Genomic DNA, 25,617 nt, shown 5'->3' on the forward strand with positions numbered 1-25,617 from the left:
AATGATTATAAAATATAGGCAATTTGTAATCATATAATAGAGGAGACCATCTGCACCGTAACACACTTTTCTGTGTGTTTCTAAGTTATGAAGTTGTGTACTTATAGGCAAAATAGTATTTTGGATCTGAAGTATCATTTGACATATTAAGTTTGCCTTTGTGCTTTCAAATTAGAGCAGGGCAAACATGACCAGGCCTGCCTGAAGTTAATGAATAGCACAAATCAGCTTACAGAGGCTTCCAATGTTTGAGTTCCCGTGAGGCTGACCATCTGGTCAACTTTATTACCTTAACTGATGTGAAAGGTGACACTCCATGTGCAATAATGTTGGTTTGAAGATGGCTCTGACCATGTGGTCATTTCAAATTGCTATCCCTCAGCTCACCACATTTCAGTCTCAGTGGAATTTTAAAATGCATCTATTAAAAATACTTCCTTGAAATTGCCTCACATGGGTGGGAGCTACTCATTATCTCAAGGATTTTGATGCAGATGGTCCGTTGTTCAGAAAACCCACTGTGTTTTTATTATTAAAGGCAAACCTCTCACATTGGAAAATGTATGCAGGGCTAGATTGGAGTTTCTTGTGATCACGTCAGTAAGAGAAACAAAAAAACAAGCATTGGCTAAGCCGTCTCAAGACACCATGTTATTTTGTATGCACGAAAGGCATATTCACTTATATTTTATTGACAAAGTGTAAGCTATTCTTATCAAATACTTTACAATGGCATCACTCTTTTGTGTTCAACATATCCTGAATAAGAATCATATTGCAATTTAAACAATGACAATACAATAGAAAGATGGTAAACTGTGATGCATCCTTTCGAAACCTTTACCAATATTTTGATTTATAACAATACAGGTAAATGAATAGGCTGACGTTGCATACACCATTAAAAATGTTTTCCTGGTTTGCAAATGGCACCAGATTTCTTTAGCTTTCAGTACATTGTTCCAGTGTGACAAGGCAATACTGTAAAAGAATGTAAACAGTTTAACTTTATTAATGTTTTCAGCACTTCAGTATGTGGGTTTAGCGTTCAGTTGGAAATGTTCCTGGTGTGTTGCAAACTCTGTGTCATTTGACGGGTGATGTCTCTCATGTAAGCAAGTAACTACCTGCATCCCACCGGTGTAACTCTTGAGAAACATTAATTAATAGAGCAATGCAATATTCTGACGTATCTTCACTTTAAATTGAGGCAGTCTCCATGTCTGTTATATTGGGTGTTGTCCATTACATGCGGCAACACCTATCTGCTTGCTTTATTGGTGCAATTGTTCTCTTTCCAATTGAACCATATGCACCACACTTGAAAGAAGCAGTGCAGCTTGTCTGCACCAGTTTGCTTTAGTGGAATACTACAGTGCATTCATTTATCAAAGCAATATCTTTTTTGACCATCAGAAATGGTTTTACCATCATATATAGGGTCTACAGAATTCATTCACCATTCGACATGCAAAGGTATTCATATTTATAAACCAAAATAACAGAATATAAAAGACATTTTTCAGCAGACATTCTCTGGATAGGTATGCATATCATCACCAGGAGCAGCTTTTTCCTTGAGATACATCCTTGAGTCTTTCCATATATTTTTTGGATGGGGAGGGGTGATGTTGGAAGCAGATATCAATACGTATCCTCCTGAGTGTTGCAATAGATAAGATCCACATGCTATTTTCTTTTCATAGGAACAGGGGCCTTGCCACAACTTATGGCTTACCTGTGTTTAGCTAGAATGGAAGCAATTATCAACATTCTCAGTTTCACAGTTGCTTTTTCTGTGAATAGTCAAAACAGTCCACTTCGTGGTGTCAATGGTATTCCTGCACACTTTACATATACACTTACATCCCTCACTTGTTTCCAGAAACCCTGTACTTACCAGCTCCATGAACACTGTTAAAAATCAGCAAGTGTCTCCACATATTTCACATTCATCTCTCACTTTATGTAGGTAGGAGTGAAGGCTATGCAGTGTGTGATACGCCTAACGAATACATGTAAAATCGATCAAATTATGGCGTGGCAATTATCTAGGGAGACCGATCTCATCTTTGAGCAGACTTTAGTCCAACCATTATCTGTTAATAAATTCCCCTAACATTGCGGCCCACCTACTGTGAGGTGCAGAGGTTGGGTACACAAGAGAAATCGTTACCAAAGCATACAGTCTTGAAACTATAAGGGTAGTTGGCGGGGGACAGATGATAAACTGCAGTAGTGGGGGACCAGGTAAGTGGGCCTTGAGCACAAGGTGTAGACTATGACTAACCGATTCACTTAACCTCTCACATGCAGCTATGCAAGTGTGATGAAGGTTCCATTAAAACAAAAGGTTGCCAAATAGTAAAATCCTTAAATTCTGGAATAGGGTTTGGAAATACTTTTCAAATGTGAATGATAACCCCTACATATTATAAATAGGAATATTTGTTGACTAAACAATCAGAAGCCCTGAAGAGGTAACCAACCTATTCAGTGCCACCCAAGGTGTGTACCTGGTCTCAAGTTCATTCTTAAGAACTTTTCTCACACCACTCAGCAGCAACACTGGTGATTTTGTGACATTCTTAATGTGTAGGTGTAGGAGGTCCCACCTGTCACTACAACAACTGGTATTATATCGAGGTAGAGCTATATAATAATATTTTTCTAAATCAGGTACTGCTAGTCCCCCTAATTCACAGGGCATGGCTATCACTTTCAATGCAATATGCAGCTGTGATCCAACACATATGAGTCTAATCATTAATTTCTTCAGCCTGTTAAGATCTAGAGCTAGAGGGAGGACTGATAAACAGCTTGGGCACTGCCAGCATAGAAATCGGTAGTCTAGCCCATTGCTCTACTTTTTCTCCAACAAGTCTAGTGGTTTAATGCAATTTTGTATTAACACTGTTTCCACACTCACATTCTGTTGCCACCTAAATAATGAATACCTGCCAATCTCCACTGGATCCCCAGATGCTCCCCAGTACACACAACATTGCTGGGTGATTAGTAGTTATTAGTTCTTAGTCCAATTGATCATGAGACTGGTCAATTCATTGACATACAGTAAGACAATTGTTTTCCTAGGGTATACATGTTTTCTGCATGCATCCGTCTGAAAAGACACTCCAGTGGTTTGACTGCTAAAGCAACAAGCATGACAAAGCAACTAACTTTTGTCTTTTCTATAGGCCCTATCTAAACTGCATATACTAGTTACCGAGTGCAGCCATTGGCACCTAAATAAGTTGTAGACATTCCCTTTGATCATTTTATAAGCATTTACAAGCATTACCATCATACCCTTATGTACTTAAATCTTTTATCAGGTTTTAAAATCTCATATATATGTGTTTCCATCTTCGCCAAGGATTGCCAACAGATATCCAGTCACACCCACCATTGCTTGATCCTGTGATTAAATGCCCAGGTGTACGCACTGTTGGCAAGAACTTTCATCAAATGCCCAGGTAGGAACAACATTGCTGTGAAATGCCTTGTTGCTAATGTAAACATAAGATATTGACCTTACATGTCTAGAGATGGACATCCACTGTCCAGTTACACACAACATTATATGTAATGTGAGCACATGTGCAGTGTGTACATGTACATGCATTGTTAGGATGCATGTGTAGTGGGGTGGTGCCTTTGTGCCGTGAGGGTACTTGAGCAGTGTACACGTGTAGCGTTGGGGTGTGTATGTAGGTGCACATGCAGTGTTGGGTGCCATGGATGATTATAAGCAACAACATGTACAGCTGCCTAAAATTAGCATCACAAAGAAAGAGTTTATACTTTGGGTAGCATTTGAAAATGGGATGTAGGTACGAAGACCCAGTTTAACAGAATTTGCAGCCACTTTGTAGCAGACAAAAAGAAACAAATCTAGGTGCAGAATACCAGCTCTGAAATTGTTCTTGTACTTGATACCAACATAAAATAATATGCGTATTAGCTGAATGCCATCCCCTCATTTATTTTTACGGTAGTGAGTACCAGCTTCAATCAGACATCATGTACTGAGTCCCAGGACAACACAGATGCAAATATGGAATCCTATCTGCACACATGTGGAGCTATTGAGTACAACAGCCAAACAAATGCTAGGTGCTGAGTACCATGCCACATGAATGTGGCATTATTGAACACAAACGGCAAAAATACATTATTTATTTATTCTATGTATTTATTTGTACATTTATACGAAGTGCACATAACCTGGAGGCATCTAGGCGCTGGTTACAGAAAAAGAACAAAGAAGGGGGAGGGGACGATAGGATTAGTTGAAGAGGAAACGTCTTTAGATGTTTCCTGAAAGCGCATTATGTTACAGATTATTATTACAATCTTGAAAATATAAGAATATGTTGCCTATCAGGTCTACGACATTGTGCAGGTACCGAACACCTGCTGCAAATAAAAATGCAGACACTGTACTTTGAAGTTTCCAGCCTCCATCTTGAAAACAAGATTCCATCTCTTATTTGTGCCTGAAGACGTGGTCAAGTACTTTGTATAAACTTAAGCAAGAGCAAAGGGTAATGAGTGCCAGTCGTAAGAATACATTCCGGGCCAGACTCTCAACAAGTGCTGCCCCAAGGTGAAGCCTGTCAACTGCATGGCCAATGATGAGTTCTGACTGCTTCAATAAGTAAGACTGAGTGGCAGGTGTTACAGAAAGTCTTGCATTCACCCAAGCACCCCTAATCTGCCTCCAACACCTGGGCATTGGGTTGTCAAGCAGTGCTCGGGGGTTGAGGGGGGAGCTTCAACCATCTTTCTGCCCCATCAGAGGGGCGAAGGAGAGTTAACCATCAGTTAGCCCCAACTGATATGGAAGCCTGCGACCGTGGCTGTTCAGTAGGGTGATCTACTCACTGAGACATATTGCTGGCTTATCGGACGTTCTTTCTAAGATAGACCCAGTCTGCCTTGGTCGGGGCAGGGCAGCAGGCAGACCCTGGGGGTCCAGTGTCAGACAGTGGATATGGGGGCAGCAGCAGGACACCAGGTGTGCACTTTAGGCACATCTCTTCAGGTCCAGTTCCTGCCAGTTGATTGGGTGGAAGCAATGTGCTGGAATAGCAAAATGCAGAACCTATAATGTTTTCGCTTTTAGATGTGTGAGAATTACACTTATCTTTTACAGTCACTTGCGGTAAGTTCATTTCTTCATTGTTTTAGTGCTCTGATGTTTCTTTTCAATGTGTGCTCTCCAACATAATTTTGGAAAAAAATCAAGCTCTTCACCAACACCTTGGCATTGTGGCATACACATCCCTTAACATTATGGTGCCAACTATGTGAATCACTATTTCGTCACTGGACTGGGTGAACCCGGGATGTGCTCTTCCACCACACCGCACACGCATAAGTGGTGAGATGGATTTTTCATGTATCCACTATTTTGCTGTGTTTAAACATAATGCGGGAGAGTAATCAACATGTCTTGCTACCTTTGTCACTGTACCACATGTACAACACTCTGTTGTACACAACATATTTCCAGGTGTCCGTTTGGCTCTGGTGCCATTAAAGCGGGACATTGCTTATGCCTGAGAGTGCAGCTGTAATGATGCACAAGAAGAGTGGACAAGTGTAGAGGGTGGCAATGCTGCATAATATGAGCTCTGCATGGCAAACAGAGTGCAGAGACCCCAGCACATGTGAGCCTTCAACAGACCATGAAAACTGTTTGGGGTGTCTTTGACTTACCTTGGATGTGCATACGTGGGTCCAACTTGTGTGAGGTCATCTCAGGGTGCTGTTAGTTTGGCAGACAGAAATAATCAGCAGCAGTAGAAGTCTTAGGGGGCAAAGTCTGCAGCCCTAAGGACCCAGGCATGGTTACCTCCACTGCAGCCCTTCCTTGTTATTTTTTTCACTAATGAAAGTACGAACACACTCACATTTTATTGTAGATAGCTCCAAGCGAACAACAGGGAAACAGAGGCAGACATTTTAGGGTTGAGGGAATTAAATTAAGATTCGACTGAGAGAAGCGTATGTGACAAGTCCAGTAACGTGGCAATTGTCAGGAGTGGGAGAGTGAAACCTGCCACAAAGCAATCCAGAGTGTGTCCTGGCCCTGAGAGGGAAGACATCTGGGGGACCCAATACTTACCCCTTCCATTTGTTTTGTGTCTGCAACCCTACCGTCCCCGGACTCTTTGCACTTAGAAGCCACCTGTTGGCAGCATTTACGAGTTACTTTGCACTCTCCTCTCCCCTCCACCCCCCTGACACTCCCCCCCCGCCCCCGCACTTGCACGAGCTGAATGACACAAGGCCTATTAAGATCGTTGTTTTGTCCTCCTTCTGTCCTACCTCCCTTGTCTTGTCGCGCCTAGAAACACTTGTGCACAGGCGTGTTATAAATGACATCATATCATATCATATAATTCCTGCCTACAAGTTTGCAGTTACCCTTTGTCTCACACCGTGCCTCTTTACCTAACCTAAATGCATGCCAATCTTTTTCTGTATATTTCGGAGACGTAAACCAGACGATAAGCAGAGTATGGCAGCCCAGCCAGCGCCCTATGACTGCGTCAAGAAAGCACAAGAGACTGAGACACCTTCAGCAAAAGCAACCATCCAGGACGCCTTGAAACCAGTGTCTCACTCCAGTAGAGAGAAAAGCTGGTGAGAGAGAGACCAGAGCTACAGGGCTTACATAACCACATAAGAAACAGCGGTTCACTCAATAACACTGGCTGGTGCGCCACAGGAGACAACTCTTTAGAAGTAGACCACCACGGAGAGGAGAAAGGGAAGGACCCCCTCGAACACCCTTTCCATCAAACCCTTCCTCAAAATAACTGTTAAATTCCCCAGAGGCCAGAATGCTATTGAAAACCATCATTTTGTGTTCAATTCAACCTTTTTTGTTACGCCCTACTTTTATATCTAGATCAAAAGCAAAGCCTCTCGAGTTCTGCTTAGGTGAGGTTACTGCCCATACAATTCTACGAGGCAGATGGTCACTCGCCGAGGTATCCTCCACGGTCAGCAACTCTATTTCAGAGTTAATATCCTCAGAGACATACACTTAATCCAGGATGTTTCTTTGGGCACCCCTCTCCCAGGTGTGGTGTGGAGCTTCGTCCCCCTTAATATTCCCATTGAGGATTAGTAACCCTGATTCCTCCATGAGTTCCCCCTAGGCCCGTCCCATTACCCGACTTAGTTTTTCGGGCCTGGAGGCACTTTTTCCAACCAGCCAGTCTAGTCACCTACTGTTTACATCTCCACATATTATAGTAGATTTTAGGCCCCTACCAAACCAGCTAAACAAGACCTCTTCGCATGTTTCCAAGAGGTCTTTTTGTGTAAATTTCACATTATTCCAATAAACATTTATTAACAGAGTATCAGTTCTACCCGCGAAACTTACTTTATTCCATACAAGCTTGATTCCCTGTACATAAGGATTTGGTTTGGCAAAACTCTCCATCTCTGCCTAGACCTTGTTCGACACACCTGTCAGCAATCCTGCTGCAGGGCGCCCCCTACCATCACTTATAGCTGGTGTAAGGACAACGGAGTACCCATCACTGGCAGGTGCCTTGGTCAGCCAGCACTCTTGTAGACTAAACACGTCAGTGACTAAGAGGTCCACGCTGCCCATCTGAAACAAGTGTGAAAATCCCCTACAGTTCCAAGATGTCAAACCAACCCATGTATATTCGCCATGCTTGGGACGTCCTTCATACTGGTCCACCTGGCCTCGCATTTAAAGTAGCTGACACCCAGGACCAATCTTCTTCCCTTATCAGGGGTCTCAAGCCATCCCTCGCACCGTAAATTGTCTACGATTTGAACCCGTCACCCAGGACATATTAATTCAGTGTACATGAACAAGGAAATCACTGTTGCCTGCCCACTTTGGTCTCACAAATCAGTTTTATCACAACATAGAACATCAGGAATAGTTTGAATGTTCGCACACACGTCCATACACATATATATGCCGATAAAAATGTCTATTGTGTTTAATGGTCTCAGATATTTAATTTACAGTTCACAAATACACATATTTATCAGCATCAAATTAAATGCACTCATGAGCCTAAATAATGCAGCTCGAATTATTGGAGAAAAGACTAGTCAGCATGATAAATGTATCACATTTTAGGAGACATTCTAAGCAGTGGAACCTTTAATTTACTTGGGAGATTGAAATGTAACCAATGTGTTCCTTGAAGTGTGAGTGTAGTAAGTATGAAAAGTTGACTGTGACAAAGGGTAATAGGTGTGGGCTGAGAAGAGACTTAGATGAAATGAAAAGTGGAGTAAAAAGTTCTAAAATGCTTCAGTGTTAAAAGGTAGGGGCAAAGGATAAAAGGTTTGGGCTAGTATGTAAGTGTTTGGATGGAAAGAAGAATAGGGTAAAAAGACAAAAGTTGGGGACTAGTGAGGGGATTGGATGGTAGCTGACATTTTGAGTGTGGAAATATAGCAGAGGCTGGGGGTGATTATTTGCTTGTGACATTTGGTACATGGTCTCTTGCTGGATTGTCAGAGGTGTAAGCCGGTCACTGGTGCCACACACTGTCTCACAGTCCCACCAACATGATACATCTGTGGCGTATAGCCCTGCTCCAGTTTGCTTTGGGAATTATTGAAGTCCCAGTGCTTTAAGCCTCCTGGCGGTAAGAAAACAAATAGGTAAGATTATAAAGAATTGATACTCTCTAACATATTTACTTCTCCCCGTTTCCTTATAACATTAGGGTGATTCTCAAAGATTCTAGATTTCAGCAAACGTTACACTGGGGGATAAGTAATCCTTACAACTGATCATAACCTAAAACAGCCAACAGTATCCTTATCAGAAAATATGTGTAAGTACACATGATTTAAAAAAAGACCCACTTGGGCCTTACTTCATGTCATTCAGGGTAACATTTTTTTTTATAGATGCGCTTCACTCACCTCAAAATATTTTTCCAGCACATATGCTCTGTTACCTTTCCCTACAAGCATTTGCAAACACTTTCATACACTTTCACAGCACCCATCCAACACGCATTCATACAACATATAGTTGTAACTTAATTGTGTTCATAAAAGCTTTCAGGGGAGTATTTGTAAATATTATGAATGCTCTTGCAGTTACACTTTTGCGGATGTGTACCACTTCACTATTCAGATATCCCTTTGACATATTGCCAAGGGGAATACCTGCTTTTGTTGGCCTAGTAATGAGTTATGGAACTGTGCAGAACTTGTGCCAAGATGTCGGCAAAGTCCCAAGTAGTACATTATTTTGTTGAGCGGGTGTTAGCCATTTTGTGAATTAGAAAAAATGTCCACGTTGATAGGGTACTAATCAGATTTAACTACTCCTGGAAAATCTTTGCGAATCAGGCCCATTTCACTTAAAAGCATCTTATTAGTTAAGGTCGACGAATTCTTTTATTTTTCTACTTTTTGTTTGTTTGTTTATTTATATAGTGCATAGAACCCTCGGGTATCTGGGCGTATTGCAGAGTTACATGGTAAGTATAGGCATGGATAAGGTAAACAGTAGTACATTTCAAAACACAGGAAGTACGTAGGCACACGTAATCATATACAGGCGTTAACTTGCAAAACTTTGCGGATATGTACAAACAAGGCAGGTAAATGCATTCATTATGCGAGAAGAGCCAGATTTGAGGATTTTTTCTGAAGCCATGGCAGGATGGTTTTGTTTGCCAATTACATCTAAATATCTTGATCAAATTGAATAGTTTCCGTACATTTTGGTAAAGACTTTATTTGGTTGCCAAATAATTCCTGGATGACATATCGAACTGTTGCACAAGTATTTTTGCAAGCAGTATTGATTTCAAAAACCTCATTTTACCTAGTTTATTTCTTGGTGTAAAAATGGCAATAAAACTATTTTGATAATATTAATTTGCAATGTGTTTTGTTCAACTAAATATAAATAAAGAATTAATTCAATAATAATATAAGATAACATATTCACTTCTTCAAGAAGATAGTCAGGTGTGATAATGTGACTTATATTTTTGCTTTAAGGTCCAGGGGTCGAGTACTCTCGATAAAGTGTAGAAGTTGTTACTCAATTTACATATAAATTGCTCTTGCCAACTGTGTAATGACTTTTAGGGACTGTCAAACTATTAATTGAACACCTCTATGCTGCAATTTTACAGTTACAGTGTTTAACAGAGGAGCACATTATTCCAGTAATTGTGCTGAGGCCATTGTCAGTGTTTTATGATAAATGTCTGCTAAGGTCCATAGTCATCTTTTTGGCGGCATAGGTTTTTTTTTTATAAAGAATGTTGCTTGTTCTTCTTGTATTCATTAATCTGGTGACAGCGCCAAACTAATACTGGGTTCAAACACAAAACTTAATGTGAATGCAGTGCAGGGCTGTTTAGGCTATTGTTATGAATCGATTCCCAGCCAAAACCGCTTAAGGGGGACACGTTTAGGGATGCAATGGGATCTTTTACCACATTTTCAAATCCTCCAACAGCGTGGTGATTAGTGGACATTAGTCAAGCACCCCTTGCAATTCAGAAAAGCATGCTTGAAAAGAAAAGAATTCCGGACTCTTGGAGAGCTTCAGCTTGTCTTCTAATTTTATGAATTTATGTGAGTGTGATGCTCCAGAGTGAAAGATCCTAAAAAACTGGAATATTTCCTTCAGCCTGTGGTCAGATGAAGTGCGGACAAGGCCAACAACTGGAACAATGGAGGACACATCATGGCCTCTATTTTGTGATATGATTGTGAGTGTATTTGGGGCATATGTTTGTCGATGGTGGGTGCCCGTGTGCGTCTGTGTCCATGCAGGCTTGTGTGTGTGTGTGTCAGTCATCAATACAACGATTGACTGGGACCCAATGTAAAAAGCAATGGTCAGGCTTTGTGTATCTGTTTGGACAACCGAACCCAAAGACGGTTCAACGAGTAACCTCAGCCAATGGGCACATGTACATGTTAAAAGAGAGCTGAGCTGTGAGGGACCCGCATAGGTAAGAGATACTTTTTTAGAAAAGAAAGATGGATGTTTCTTTTCTTGAATGCAATTTAAAACTAACATGTAAGGGAGGCCAGAGCAATATACTTTGAAGATGAGAGAATTATCGACTAGCAATGGCCCTCCAGCCTAAATTAAAGACCGAGGTGAAGCAACAGCCTTCACAGGCCCAGAGCCATTACCAGCTGGCCTGCGGAATTCCCCTATACAAAATCTACAAACAACTAAGGCTGCCATAGTCATAGAAACATAATCCCTTTTCTTTTTCCGTGGCGACTGCAGTGGTGAGGGCTTGCTGGTGTGGGCTGAGAAAATGAGATAAGTGAGGCCAGGTGGTGGGATGTGCTAGGGAAATTGGCAATGGGTTGGTGGGGTGATGGGAGCATGTGTAGGAGGAATAATGACCAGGGGGCAGTGCGGAGGTCGGAGCAGGCAAGAAAAAACGGTGGCCCTGTGAGAGACGTGGGTTGCATGCCTGGAATGTGGGGTTTAGCATATGGAAAGGGCTGCCTTACTGGCTACGAGACTCCTGGGACATGGCTGTTACACACATCCTGTGGACAAATGCCAACATGGTGACATGGGAACCACAAATGAGGGCAAGGCACAAAGATCAGTGACGCCTGCATGTAGATGCATATTTGTACACACAAATGTGCAATGTTCATACAAATGACCTGCCACATATTTTAGTCCTACAATACTGTCCATAGCTGACATCAATGTAGAAGTGGCCACTTCCACATGATGAAAATGAAGCATACATGTGTTCTAAGAACTTTATTAAAAGTTTACATTGACTTTGTCCTAACCCCTTCCTTCCCATCCACCCTCTGATACACCCATATATCCTCACACCTGTTACACACCCCTCCACCCACTCTCCCTCCCCAACCACCCACGAACACATTTCCAACCAAACAGTGGTGTGGCTAAAGTAATGTGAAGTCATCTGGGACAGCTTTGTCGCTTGCCTTTCCCTGGTGGGTTAGGGGAGGAGCAGGTGGATTGAAGAGGCTGCTTTAGTGTTGTTGAAGGGAACCAATGATTTATCAGTCATGTGCCATTGTGTGGAGGGTGTTGAATTGGCAGACTACATGGACTTCATGAAGACCAAGGAGTGCTCTATTCTCTCCAATATGGCAGACATGACTTGGAAGCCCTGGGTAGTGCTGTATCTTCCCTCCCTCATTCTCTGTCTCGGAAGTGTCATTGTAACTACCAGGCTGACAGCTCTCACATAGAGCCCTGGGAAATGGTGCCTGCAGTTTATTGTATGCCCTTTGATGGCCAGACATTTGCCTTGCAGTACTTGCAGTAGATGATTTGCTAGGTCCTCCTGATTATGAAGTCTTGTCTCCATCTCACAGAGGCAGGTGATAATGGGCAGGTGTTGTCCCTCTCTGTAGTCATCCAGTGCGCCTGGGCCTCCCCCACTGAATGCTGTATGTAATGCTATGTGTCCTGATGCCTGGTGGATCCCACATGTGTGATGTCATCATGGGGCTGAAAATCCTGGGAACACACACCTGTAACACCGATGCCTCCATCAGTGGTCTCTAATCCTGCACCTGTTGGTGGGCCAATTGAGGTGGCTGTGTCATCTCCCATCATCTCATGGCCTGGATGCAAAGTAATCAGTTTGGAGGGAGGAATGGGCTAAACACTATCCTGACCACCATCCACAGGCACACGATATCTCACACCTGGATGGGTTGACTTGGCTGATTCTTCAGCAGGATCAGCCTGTGCAGATATAGAGGGTTTAGAAGGCTTGGCTGCCTGTTTTGTTTCAGATGGGCGGGTTGTGCTGGCTGGGCAGGTTTTCTGCCAATGGGTCCCTAGCTTCCCCTTCTTCTGTTTGGTGGCAGGGGTGGTGGCATTCATTTTAGTATCCTTTTGGTTGGTGGATACAAAGTTTGCATTTGTGATTCTGTATTTCGGGCAATGAAATGATGCTTGCTGATTGAGCTGTGGTCCCACCTTGATCATGATGGCCCTTTTTCATCACTGGTGGTGTTGTCTGTGGCTAGACGTGAGTGACATGTGGTTAATCTGTGTGTAGGTTTTTGCAACCATGGAACATACAGTAGTTTACCTACATGCTTACATGCCTGACTGTATTACACATCTGCGACCCATGTTTGTGTATGTTTTGTGTATTGGACGCATCCCAGGGTATGATATGCGGCCTCCAGTACATGGCCACAGTCATGAATTGTAGTGCCTTGTGGTGCAATATGTGGTAGCAAGGAACATGGTGTATGCATTTGGCTATGTGGGGTTCATGCAGCTTGTATACGTGCTATGTTGACTAACTTGATGCATGTTTTTTGGGGTTTACATGGCGTAGGACATAGCTGCTTTTAGCCCTAATTGTGTCCTTCTACTTCACGCTACATGGGCATTTCATCACTGGCACCTAGGTCTGTGTAACATTTTCCATGGTATTGATAACAGTATGTAGATAAGACACTCACCACCAACAAACTCTGTGCCTCCCCCAACCTGATCCTTTCTGATTCCTGTAATGCCACTGATGCCTACTACTGTTGCTGCATTTTCCTCCCACTGGTGCATAAAAGAGTCTGGAACGATTCATCCACCATTTGCCATGCACTCCTCCATGTGGTAAAATATGATTTTGTGACTCACCTTTTCAGGCTATCCGATCGCTTTTTTAACATTTCATGTTCTGCAGGGATATTCCACCGTTACTTTGTCCTGCGCCCTGTCTCATAATTTGCGCACACTTGGTTGGGGTGTTGTAGACATCAGGTGGCAAACAATCCTGGGTGCCTTCTTGGCCACTTCCTCAGCTAATACTATTAGCGACTTTTAGTAGAACTTAGGTTTTATGTTGCCTTCCATCAAGTCCTTGACTGCCTGTAGGCTGTTCGGATTACGACGTGTGCCTGGATTAACCGAGGACATGTTGCATCAAGAGACCACTTATTCCACAAGAAACCCTCCCTACTTACCTGACCCCTGACAGACCACTGGCAAGAGTCATAAGGTGTCCCATGGATTCTGAAACCACCAGAAACTTTCTGATTGGCGTCTGGCATGAAGCCTGCCTTCAAGATGGTGACCCGCCAGAAGGTTGTCAGGCAATCTCCTGCACACTGAACCGGAAGTAGAGAAAAAATACTTCCGGTTCGCACATATAAAGAACAAAGAGATGCTTTGCTCCACATCTTTGCAAAGGCAGAAACCTCTGATGAAATGCAGCACCTTCAATTTCTGCATTTTGGACAAGTACATTTATATTTAGTATTAGGGCCAATTAAGAAGACATGAGGTCTTCATAGTGAGATATTTCAAGTCTATAGACAGCTATGCTATGTTGTGGTACTTTGCAATAAATTAAGCTTTAAACCATATCGACAGCATGAAGGGGCAGAGAGGAGTGCTGGTGCAACTCCTCCCTGCTACAGTGCAGGGTAAAACCTTTTACTTAGTTCTACGAATGCCATTAACTCTTTCACTTGTTTATATAAGTTGTACTTTGGTGCAATCCATACTCCTCCATTTTGACCTACCATACTCTATGATGACTCCAATTACCACATATCATGTTTTTCATTGGATTACTTCTATCCCCAATCTGGTGCCAGTTCTGACCCTCCATCCCTGCCCAGCCTAGTGCCAGCTCTGACTCTCCATCCCTCCCCTTCTAGTATGCTGAAGAGAAGACTGCATCCCAAGACACACTAGGGCATATGAATATTCCAGGTAGACAGATTGGGGTTTGTAAAGACTGGAGGGGGGTGTCTGTACTTCTGCTCTCTATATGACAGAAGACAGACACAGAGGACCCCAGCCAAGATTCTCTATAGGGTAGCGCTGGTCGAGCAATCAAGGCCTAGCTTCTCAGGAGGGATGCAGGCTGGTTCTTAAGTACAGTGTAGTCCCCAAGCCCCCACAAAGGAATGTCCACACACTTGGCCTCATTACGACCCAGGCGGTAAGTTACCGCCTGGGCCGTGACTTTACCACCATGGCGTAAACTATGTTTACGCCATGGTGGTTGGCGGACTTACCGCCCCATTCCGACCTTGGCGGGGCGGTAAGTCCCCAATCCCCATTTACCCTTCCCCATTCCCATTTTTGCCCCATAGGGCATAATGGGAGTGGGGAAGGCGTTAATTACGTCACCGTAAATTACGGTGGCGTAATTAACTCCATGGTCCCTTAGCGCCATGGATTTTAACACCTGCTAAAAGCAGGTGTTAAGTCCGCCATGGCGCTAAGGGACCTCGTACTCAGGCGGTAAGGGTCGGCGCTGTTTACGGCACCGTAAAACCCTTACCGCCTGAGTTGTAATGAGGCCCACTGTATTAGTTAGAACACAGTCTTTATATACTTAAGTTCAAGGTTATATACAATCACAAAAAACTCACTTTGTGCTTAATTAATCTATAATGGCAAATATATACAGTTCTAAAGTGGTACCACAATTATCATCAGATCTCATTAAAGTGCATCAACTATACTCTGGTTAAATGTCGCACAGATCACTTAATAAAGGCAACCAACAATAGATATAGGAGGAAATCAGTTGTTTAGAACAATTGGCAGAATACTGTCCCCTACCACTAGACACAGTTCTGTGGGGGGATCCCCCCACCTGGGCAACCTGTAAAGTAAAGATATATCACAAGCTCAGCCCATATATTGTTCTAGAAGTCTTATTATCTTCTAAAATAGTTCTACAACCACATGTACCTGGAATAGCAGAGTTCGTCGTCGGCTCATCGACGGATCCTTCTTGAGTGGCATCCCTTTAAGGCAGGAGCCACGGATCATTGAGATCCCATGAGGAAAAAGGGTTGAACGACGATGGTGAGGTCGCAGCTTCGTTCCTATTGGTGCTCGTCGATGACGGATCATTGGTGTCCTGCAAGGAAGAGGTGTGCAGGGCACCTCGGTGACGATAGTTTAGGGCCACAAAGAGATTGTGAAGAACTGTGGCCCAGCCAGGGCGTTGAGTCGTCCGGCGTCTCTACTTTATTTATTTATTTATTTCTTATTTTTATTTATTTGTAAAGCACACCAGGCCCGAGGGCTACCGGGCACATAGCTTAGTTACAACATGGTAAACAGTGGACAGTATAGAATATGAATAGTATAAATTACAGTTATATACATAAGGCACAAGGCAGTAAAAATTACAATTATATACATAAGGCACAATCTACGGTCGTCAGGTGGTGGGAAACCCACCGGCGGATGCACCTCAGCGCGTCAGTGGCCTCGACTTTCTACGGCGGGACAAAGCGGTCTACGGTGCAGGCGAGATCGTCCTTGGATCAAATGTTACTTAGGCAAAAGGAGCACAGCGGCTCCAGTCGGCAAGGGTAGTCGTCGACAGTGATGGACAACAGTGTCCGGGCGCTTCTCCTTGTGATTTCGCAATGGTCCCCGTCTCCGGTCGGCAGCCTGTCGTAGGTCTGTCTACAAGGGAGCTTTGACAAAGATCAGCTGGTACACGATGGTCCCTCGTAGCTCGGGAAGAGGGCGCCTAACCAGGTCCTCTCTGGGTCAGTCCTTGGAGGCACAGCGGCTTTCAGATCGACGAAGTAGAGCAGAAGCAAGACTTCTCTTCCAGCAAGGCTAAGCTTCAGTTTCAACTCCAGTTTCTCCTCAGCTTCTAAACACAAATTCCTGCAGTGAGAGGCCCCCAGATATAGTTGATCTCCTATTCATTCTGCTGGGTCACACTCAGGCAACCAATCGTTAGAAGGGCATTCATGCAGGCAGGCAGCCAATCAGGTGCATAGTGCATTTAGGCCATTCACTTTTCTCCAGACACTCACAACAAGTTATGTGTATTGGGACAAGTACGCAGCCATTCACACTCCACAATGCATTCATACCAGTTTTGGGCAGGGCTGTCTCAGTCATTGTGTCAAACACCAGAAACTAGACATCCACAACAAGAAGTGCATATTCGTCACACACTCCATTTACCCAGGCCCCACCCACAGGGTGTACCCACAACATACAGTCACTGGGAAGGCTCCAGCCAGTCTGGCCTGGACTTCACAACAACACCATATATGGAACCTCCACCCAACAGCCAGTCAGGGGGGAAGGGACAGAGTCATGGCTTCCCAGGACTTTGGGAAAACAAGGTAACAGGCAACAATCAACTGATTCCAACGGCAGGGCCTGGCTATCCCAAAATGGAGGCTACTCAGAGCACCTGTCAAATCCAGCATGGAGCTGCCACCAGCCCATACCCTGCTCTGTGGGCCACACAAAGGTGCCCAGAAACATACAGTAGGGGCACGGGGTTGCACCCCCACCAATGGGTCTGTACACCAAATCAAAAACAGGAAGAGCTGCACTGCCAGGAGTCCCACATGGACTCCTGGGCAGAAAACAATACAGAACACAAATGGAAAAGGACTACAGGACAAGGACAGGGAGGCCCTGTCCCTCCAATGCATTTCCAGCATCACAGGGTTAGTCAGTGATCCCTCCTTTGTTACATCTGCAAGGCCGTTTAACCAGCCTCAGTTTTTTGTCCATCCTCTTTCGGCACCAACCTCCAGGTATTCGCTTTGGGACAAGTACTAGAAAATTGCAAAGTCCTTGAATTAGGTCCTTGAATTAGGTCTCTACTGGCTAGGATGGAACACACCATTCTTGATATTGCTAATTCTATGCAATCATTACAGCAGGAATTATCTGCCTATATAACATACAATTTAGTTGTCTCTAATAAGTTGGTGGAACTCCAGAATACTTTTACTGATCTTGGTTCCCAGGCCAATGTAATACCATCCTCCATGGCAGCATGTGGCAAAGGAATGCATGATTCCAGGAGGCCGGAATCTAGAAGAATCAGACCTGCCCCTTTTCAGTTTACATATGGGGCAGGTCAGCAGAATTGAGGGAGTAGAGGGAGAGAAGTAGAGTCCAAAGAACCTGGTATGGGGGCTTCAATTACATCTCTGTCCTTGTCTGTGAAATATATGGGTTCGCCGGGTGACTTCTCTAAATTCATGATGCAGTGTCACCTATCATGAATTGGCCCCAATTATAGAGCACAAGAACTACCAAGGTTGCGTTCATTCTAATGAAGCTTGATGGACATGCACTCACGTGGGCATCTCCTCGGATAAACAATCATGACGCATCTTGGATGACTATGATCAGTTACTAAGGGAATTTCGTCATATGTTTGAATAGAGGATCTAGGAAAGATCTACTGAGAATTAATTCTTGGATATGTAAGGGTCTAGAAGGTGGAGAATGACACACAGGTGGCATGGTTGTTGACATAAATGTTTATTGTATGAGAACATAAAGAGAAACCTACCTCTCCCTAACTCTAAGAGGGGTGTCCCTACCTCAGCTAAAATACCAAGGATTCAGTCAAGATGTCAATGTAAATGAAGAGTCTACCGTCCTGTGTCAAACAACCCTGATTCTATCCATTACACTTGTAACTAAACTAAAGAGGTAGTGTATCTTCTTGATCCAGAAGAATGACTACCTTCTCTGGACAATGGCTGAGAGTTCCAACTGCATGTAGGACCTTTGCCCGAGGGAATGGCTTCCTACCCCAGGTCTCAATCCCTTTCTAAGTTACAAAACAAAGTTCCATGTTGAAATGTTAAACAAGCAGCAATATTCTGAGTTCAACATAAAAGGGTAAAGTTCCCGCTCAAACATCAACATTCCTTATAGCCCATAGTTTCTTTTCACTATTGGATTGCTGAAGAATGCCTCCCTTCTCAAGTATGTTGTAAACTCAATTTCCAAGATAATGACTCCCTTCTCCAGGTGTCTGACTCTAAGTATTTTTCTTCCACACATAGCAAGGGGGAATGGACATTCTGTTCACTTGGCTTTATGTTTTTACAATGCCAGGGGAATGGCCCCCTTGTCCTGGCCTTCCTTGTCTCTGTTCTTAGACTCTCTTGGCTTTTACTTTCACAGTCCACAACCGTAGGGGAATGTCTCCCTTCCCCTGGCCTTTCTCAGGCTTCTTATTACAATTCACAACAGCTGAGGGAAAACCTCCCTTCCCCTGGCCTTTCTCAATCATGTACTGCCACGCAGAAGATGGTTTGCAAAAGTTCCTCTTGGGTTTGGCAGACCTGGTTCACTTTCCTGCCAGGTACTGCTACAAAGACAATGACTGACAAAAGTTCCTCTGGTTTTTGGCAGACCTGGTTAACTCTCCTGCCTGGAACCGCCACAACGGAGATGACTAGCAAATGTTCCTCTGGTTTTTGGCAGACCTGGTCCACTCTTATGCCAGGTACTGCCATTAAGAAAATTACTTTGAGGACTCTTCTTGCTTTTTGGGCGTGGGTGCCAGACCTATATTTGGGTTTCTTTCCCAGGATTTCCCTCCTCCTCCTTGCTTGGCACTCTTGGAGTTTTCCACAGCTCCCTTGTGGCCTTACCAACCTTCCTCTGGTTGGTCTATGGCCTTCATAGCTTCGGCTTTGGTCTTCCCTAGCTTTTTCGGCTCTACAGTTTTCCAAAAGCATGCCTCTTTGTTCCACGTGCATGTTAGAATTTGTGTGCATCATCTAGGTTCTTCTCACTCCCAGACCTTCTCTTGGCCAGGTTTTTGTCCTGTTCCTCCTCGTTGGTGTAAACAGAGACATCTCAGTTTCCTCTTTCCGACCGCACTCACTGGCTTCTTCCTAGTGCCCCGTCGAACCGCTTCCTCACTCACGGTTTTCTCCAGGGAGGGTTTCTCGCAAAGGTAAGTTCTTCTTTGATTTTTGTGTTTGAACTATCAAAACGTCTAGAACCCGTGTGTACGTTCTCTTGAGGACTCCTCGTTCCTTTGCATGTCCTTCTCAGCCGAGTACCTTCCAGGGAGATCTTTCTACAGGCATTCCTACTCTTCCTAGTCCCAGTATCTTCTAGGGAGATCTTTCCATGGTCAGCCCTATTCTTCCTCATCCGAGTATCTTCCAGTTTATTAATGCTACAGAAACAAATGGCAGTGCGGGGTACAGAGGGTTGACTGAAGGGATAGGAAGATGTGTAGGAGGTGAGTGGAGGTGATGACGGGTTGGCGTGCCTTGTTTCTCTTGGATGGTCGTCCTTGTGCCTAGAGGGGGGAGTTTCTCCCCATGAAATCCTCCCACTGAGTACCACCCACAGAGGGACTATCAGGTAGCGGCCTCACCTCCCAGGCCTCATGGGCAGGGGCTCCCCCTCTGGAAGATGCAACAACATACAAGGAAGGATTTGTCACCGATATTAAGCAAGGTTTAGGGACCTCATTACCTACATAGCCGAGTTTAAATATCTCTTAGCTGAAAGAGCCTGGGCTGAGGATGTTCAGGCAGCAGTGCATTATAGGGGATTCAAAAAACATATCAAGATGCAGCATCACAAGTAATTCCCACTCCACCCTACTATAATTGATAGATTTATCCCTACATATTGAAAAACAGCAGGGAGAGAGACGAGGGGAGAAGAAGTATTTCCAACTACGTAAACCTTTGTGACATTCCCCTGTAGAACCTATAAGGAAGACATGGTATCAAAGTATGACAGACACCAGTGACCACAGCTCAAGGGTGTTTATTTGAACTTTGGGTGTGATGAACGCCTATCTAAACCTAAATCTAGGCTGAGAGCAAGCTACGACCATCAAATAATAATAATTCAGTCCTAGTGGAGTCTTGTCAAAATAAAAGGGCCTATACTAAATAAAACGATTGCCAATCCTTACCACTAAGTTACAACTAGTGTGGGGGTAATGTTTATGAAAAAGAAAGAAGAGTTCACCAAATAATAAGTCAGGATGTTCAGGTCATTGGCCTCCCTTCCCCATGTTTTAAGCATGGTACAAGGCGGTTCACTCGAGCATAGCACACTCTTGGGCTTCTTCGGCACGAGGACACAGTTCTATTACAAACATCAGGGCCTTCTACGCCAAAGTCTCTCAAGTTATCAAAAGTCTCTTGCTTCAGAGGGCCTGATGAAGACAAGCAAAATGCTCCTTTCCTCATATTCAAGTCGGGTGATTCACTCTTCACCCTGGATCCCCCTCAGCCGGGCTTTGATCTCTTTTCTCCCACAATTCCTTCTTGAGTGACTCACGGTTCACCCCGGAAATCCCTCAGCTGGGCTCAGATCCCTTTTACACAATTAGTCTCCCTCAGCCGAGATCAGGCCAATTTCCATTTGTATATCTCTTGTCGGTGACTCACCGTTCACCCCAGAACCCCCTCAGTTGGGCTCAGATCCCCTTTTCACAATTAGTCTCCCTCAGCCGGGCTCAGACCAAACTCTTCTCGGGTGACTGACGGTTCATCCCGGATCCCCCTCAGTCGGACTAAGATCCCCTTTTTCACAATTGGTCTCCCTCAGCCAGGTCCAGACCAATTACAGTTCATATTAGCTATCGACCACTTTTGAATGTGCACAGGATTTGGCTTGACCCGTTGCAGGACCACTTCGATATTACAGTTCACAAATTCTCACATGCTCAGTTGGATACCAAACAGAGACCTTTGAAATGAGCAACCATGTGGCGCCGGACCACTCTGTATATGGTACCTATTTCGGTTTCATAAAGTTCAATCACATACAAGTCATCTTTCCTCATACAATGTTGCTGCTCGCAACCATGATCGTAACCCAGTCCGGTCTTTTATCAGTATCTCCGACTCACCCGCTGTGCTCACCCGCTCTGGTTTGTTGTTGGAGCCAAGGACAGTACCACAGCCAAAGTCACTTCTCCCCACCTTGGCTATCAATGCTGTGTAGCTTTGACACACACTGCACCGTTGTTCAGCTGTTATTATTATTTGATTATTTGAAAATGTACAAAGCACAGAACTAAGGCCCAAGGGCCTCTCAGCGCTAAAGTCGGCAGCCACTCCACAGATGCATCATACTCATACTATGCAGAGAACTGAATTAAAAGAAGTGGGTTTTCAATGCTCTCTGAAAAGGGAGATACTCATATATGGCTCTTAAAGATAACGCAAGTGAATTCCATAGACCATGGGGCCAGGACTGAGAAGAAATGGTCACTCAGTTGCTTCCACTGGTATTTTGGTATCTTAAGGAGTAAGCATCACACAGAGTGTAGTTGTCTGGCTGGTCAGTACCGCTCTATCTTACCTTTTAGATATTCAGGGCCACCATTGTGCACAACTCCATGGATGATGCTAAGTGTCTTAAACTTAATCTGTGTTGCCACTGGCAGCCAGTGCAAGCGATGCAGAAGAGCTACTGAAGGGGTCAGATGTGGCGCCATAAAAATAAAATAAAAGCACCCTGCGGCGTCAGCTCTAACCCACGTTAGTGGGAGGAGCGGATGTTGCAGGGATAGCAGGGTGCAGGCGGCACATACAGAAGTGTGCCGCCGTAAAAAAAGGTATGTTGGGGGCTGGGGGTGGGAAGGGAAAAGTAGGCCGGGGAAGCAGACACAGTGATCTATATGATCACTGCGCTGCGCCGTAACTGGCGCCGGTATTTCGGCCGTCGCAGTTATGGGCGGCGCAGTGATAACATAGATCCAACTCCTGATGCATGGACAACACCAGGTGATTATAAGATAACATCTTCTAGTTCAGGTCAGGGAATTTCTTCAGCAATTTCGCAGAAAATATTGTGAACCCCATTACCCAATCGGTATTGGACTTTTCCACAAAAAACGTCCTCTCTTTCCCTTCAGCCTTCTGTTCCTTGGACTCTTCTACCCTTCTATAATCCAGAAGAGAAAATATGTCAGCATATTTGTCTTTCCAAATCTTGCCACGTGAGCATACCTTACACACCAGCCTACATGGGGTCAGAGGCGTCTGCTACTTTCACATCCCCAGATGAGTAATCCGCAGCCACTGTAACCATCCAGCCTGTGTTCACCAGTGTCCCCACATCTATCGGACCCCCCGAAGTCCTGGGTCTGCTAACATCTACCCCAGATGTCACTCCCGTAAAATTGTCATCTGATCCATCCTGGTGAACTCAACACCCGGTGGAACAACCTGTTCCCAAGGTTCCCCCTTTGGGCCTGTGCCTGGCCCGCTGAAACTGCGGGAGCCTGAAGCCCTACTTCCCAGGCTGTGGCATCTCCCATCCCAGGGTGTGTGGTTTCAAATGCCTGTCTTACAACTGGCTGCAAACTGGAGCCTAGTGGGGGTGCACAAGCTTGCTTCTGTTGTCCTCATAACCATCCATCCTGATTGCCCTGCCCAGGCCAAAAACCCAAACTGCCTGGGGACCCTGCGTGCTTTGCCCCGCAACTGCAGCTACCTCCTTGCCTATGTTCCCTCTCCAAGGGGCACCCCACCTGCCCCCTACTATCCTCGAATTGCAGGGCTGGCCGAGTACTGGGGCACAGGAGCCAGCCATCTTAGTGCCTCACCCGCACGCCCCGGCTGTGCCACCCGTGTCTTGCTGTGCTGGACCGAAGCAGGCCCTGACTGTGCTGTAGGTGGCTTTGCTGCTGCTACTGCTGGGATCTGTGGCCCCCCTTCAATCCCTCCGTAAAGGCCAGATCCATAAGGGGGGGGCTGCCCCTTCTGCCACCTCCTTCCTCTGAGGGCACACTCCCCCCTTTCTGCACCCCTTTCTCCTTTTAAGTGGAGGACACAGTGCTCTGGGAACTATGTTCTTCTGCCACAGCCGAGCCGGTGGCACAACCTGCTCTTGTGCTTTGAAAAGTACTACGTGTACTAGGTATGCCAGAGGAGATTTTGCAAGTCTTGGTTCAAATACATTCAAATTTATCGGCAAGAGTGAGGATGGGGCCCTGAGGTAAAATAACTCAGGCATTTTCAAATCACCCGAGGAGCGAGGCAGGGTTGTGTAATAGCACTGCTACTTTTCAATCTTTTTATAAACTCACTGCCGAACGCACTGCTTGACCTGACGAGCGATGTCCCCGGGATGACTGGCCAAAAGGCATGTGCACTTCTATATGCTGACAATGCAATTTTCATAGCTACAATAAAGCAGGCTCTGCAAATGCTAGTTAATGGGTTAAATACCTATATGGGGCAGAAAGACTTGAAAATAAATGTGATGTGGTGAAGTCAAATGTCATGTGTGTTGGTAGTAGTCAATCTCAGGGAAATACAATATCCATCGAAGGTAAGAAATTGGGTTGGGCTACTAGCTTTCACTACTTATAAAAGTAATGCGGTTAGAGTCATCATGGATCGCAAGAAAAAGGACCATATATCTGAGGACAGAAGAAGTCTTCATTGGCTTCGATCAAAGACAGAATTTGCTTCCATTTTATCTTGATCACTTTTAAGTGCCTAAGAAGTATTGCACCAGCTTATCTTAAGGATGAATTGGTTGTCAAATCTAATACCCACAATCCTAGAGCTAATAATTACTTTCAATTGAAAATCCCATCTTGTGCAGGCTAAGAAGGGAGCATTTTACGCTGCAGCACTGGCTGCGTGGAATAGACTACCGCTAAGTCTAAGATAAGAACTGTCCATTATGATCTTTAGGAAAAGACTGAAGACTTTTCTTTTTAACTAATTTGGCAGTTTCACCGTCGGAAAACTGTTGTTTCGATAGGCTCTGTAATACCTCGCTATTTATCGGTTTTTCATTGTTTTGTTCCTGTTTCTCAGTGCCCGTAAGCCCACAGGTCCGCAGCCGCGGTAGATAAATTAATGAAGTAAAGTAAAGTAGGCGTTACGATTTCCCGTGACCTGAGATGGTCCCCACATATTAAGGAACAAACAATGAAGGCTTTGGAAATGGTTCAATTTTGATATATGGCTCGAGATTGGGTGGGCTGTCATTAGACCGTATTGTCCGTATTTATTTGACAAAATCAGCACCATTATGGTGCAGCTGTGTGGGGTTACCATTTCGCGAAGGCAGCCCATGTCAGTGAAAATCAATTCCTGAGGAAAATTATCGGCGTGCCTCAAGGTTTCCCACAGTACTTCCTACACAAAGAACTCAACTTGGTCTATATAGAAGATTTTACACTATTACAACCCTTAACCTATTGGCTCACACCTATGGGCAAACCATCATCTGTCGCTAACTAGAACCTTGGTGAGAGATGTAATGACCTCGAATATTTGTGGCTTTTCTCTTTGTTTAGATTACAGTAAGTAATTCCTTTGCATGATTGGTTGCATTCGTTTTTTTTTTTCGAGGAACCATTGGTTGGCAACGTCGAGAAAAGGGAGTTAGTGGACAGCTTTACTTCCCATAGAGCAAACGCTAGGAGGAGAAATTAATTGCAAAAACAAAGTGCATTTTTATGATAAGAACATTCCCGTTGCAGTTGCTAAAACAGGTCCCTCCCAGTGGTTCACAAACCCAAGGAAAAGGGTAATAATTCTGCATTTAAGAGGAAATCTACTATTTATAAATGATACTGTACCCTTTTCTCAGAATAATTGTACCACTGGGCAAATTATTCTGGGTCCATGCTTGTAAACCACATTAAGCAAGCACCTAAAAACCCTATCAGTAGTGGCGTGGAAAAAACTGAGATGCAACCCTAAGGCGATATACGGTCCCCACTTGAAAAATACTCACAGACAACAACAAACTGTTTTTTCACCAAACCGCATCAAATGAAAGCAATAATAATAGCTCTCAAGCAGCAAAATAATTCC

This window comes from Ambystoma mexicanum, chromosome 12 (genome assembly GCF_040938575.1).
Source record: "Ambystoma mexicanum isolate Mex_15411 chromosome 12, UKY_AmexF1_1, whole genome shotgun sequence".
NCBI classification, from domain to species: Eukaryota; Metazoa; Chordata; class Amphibia; order Caudata; family Ambystomatidae; genus Ambystoma; species Ambystoma mexicanum.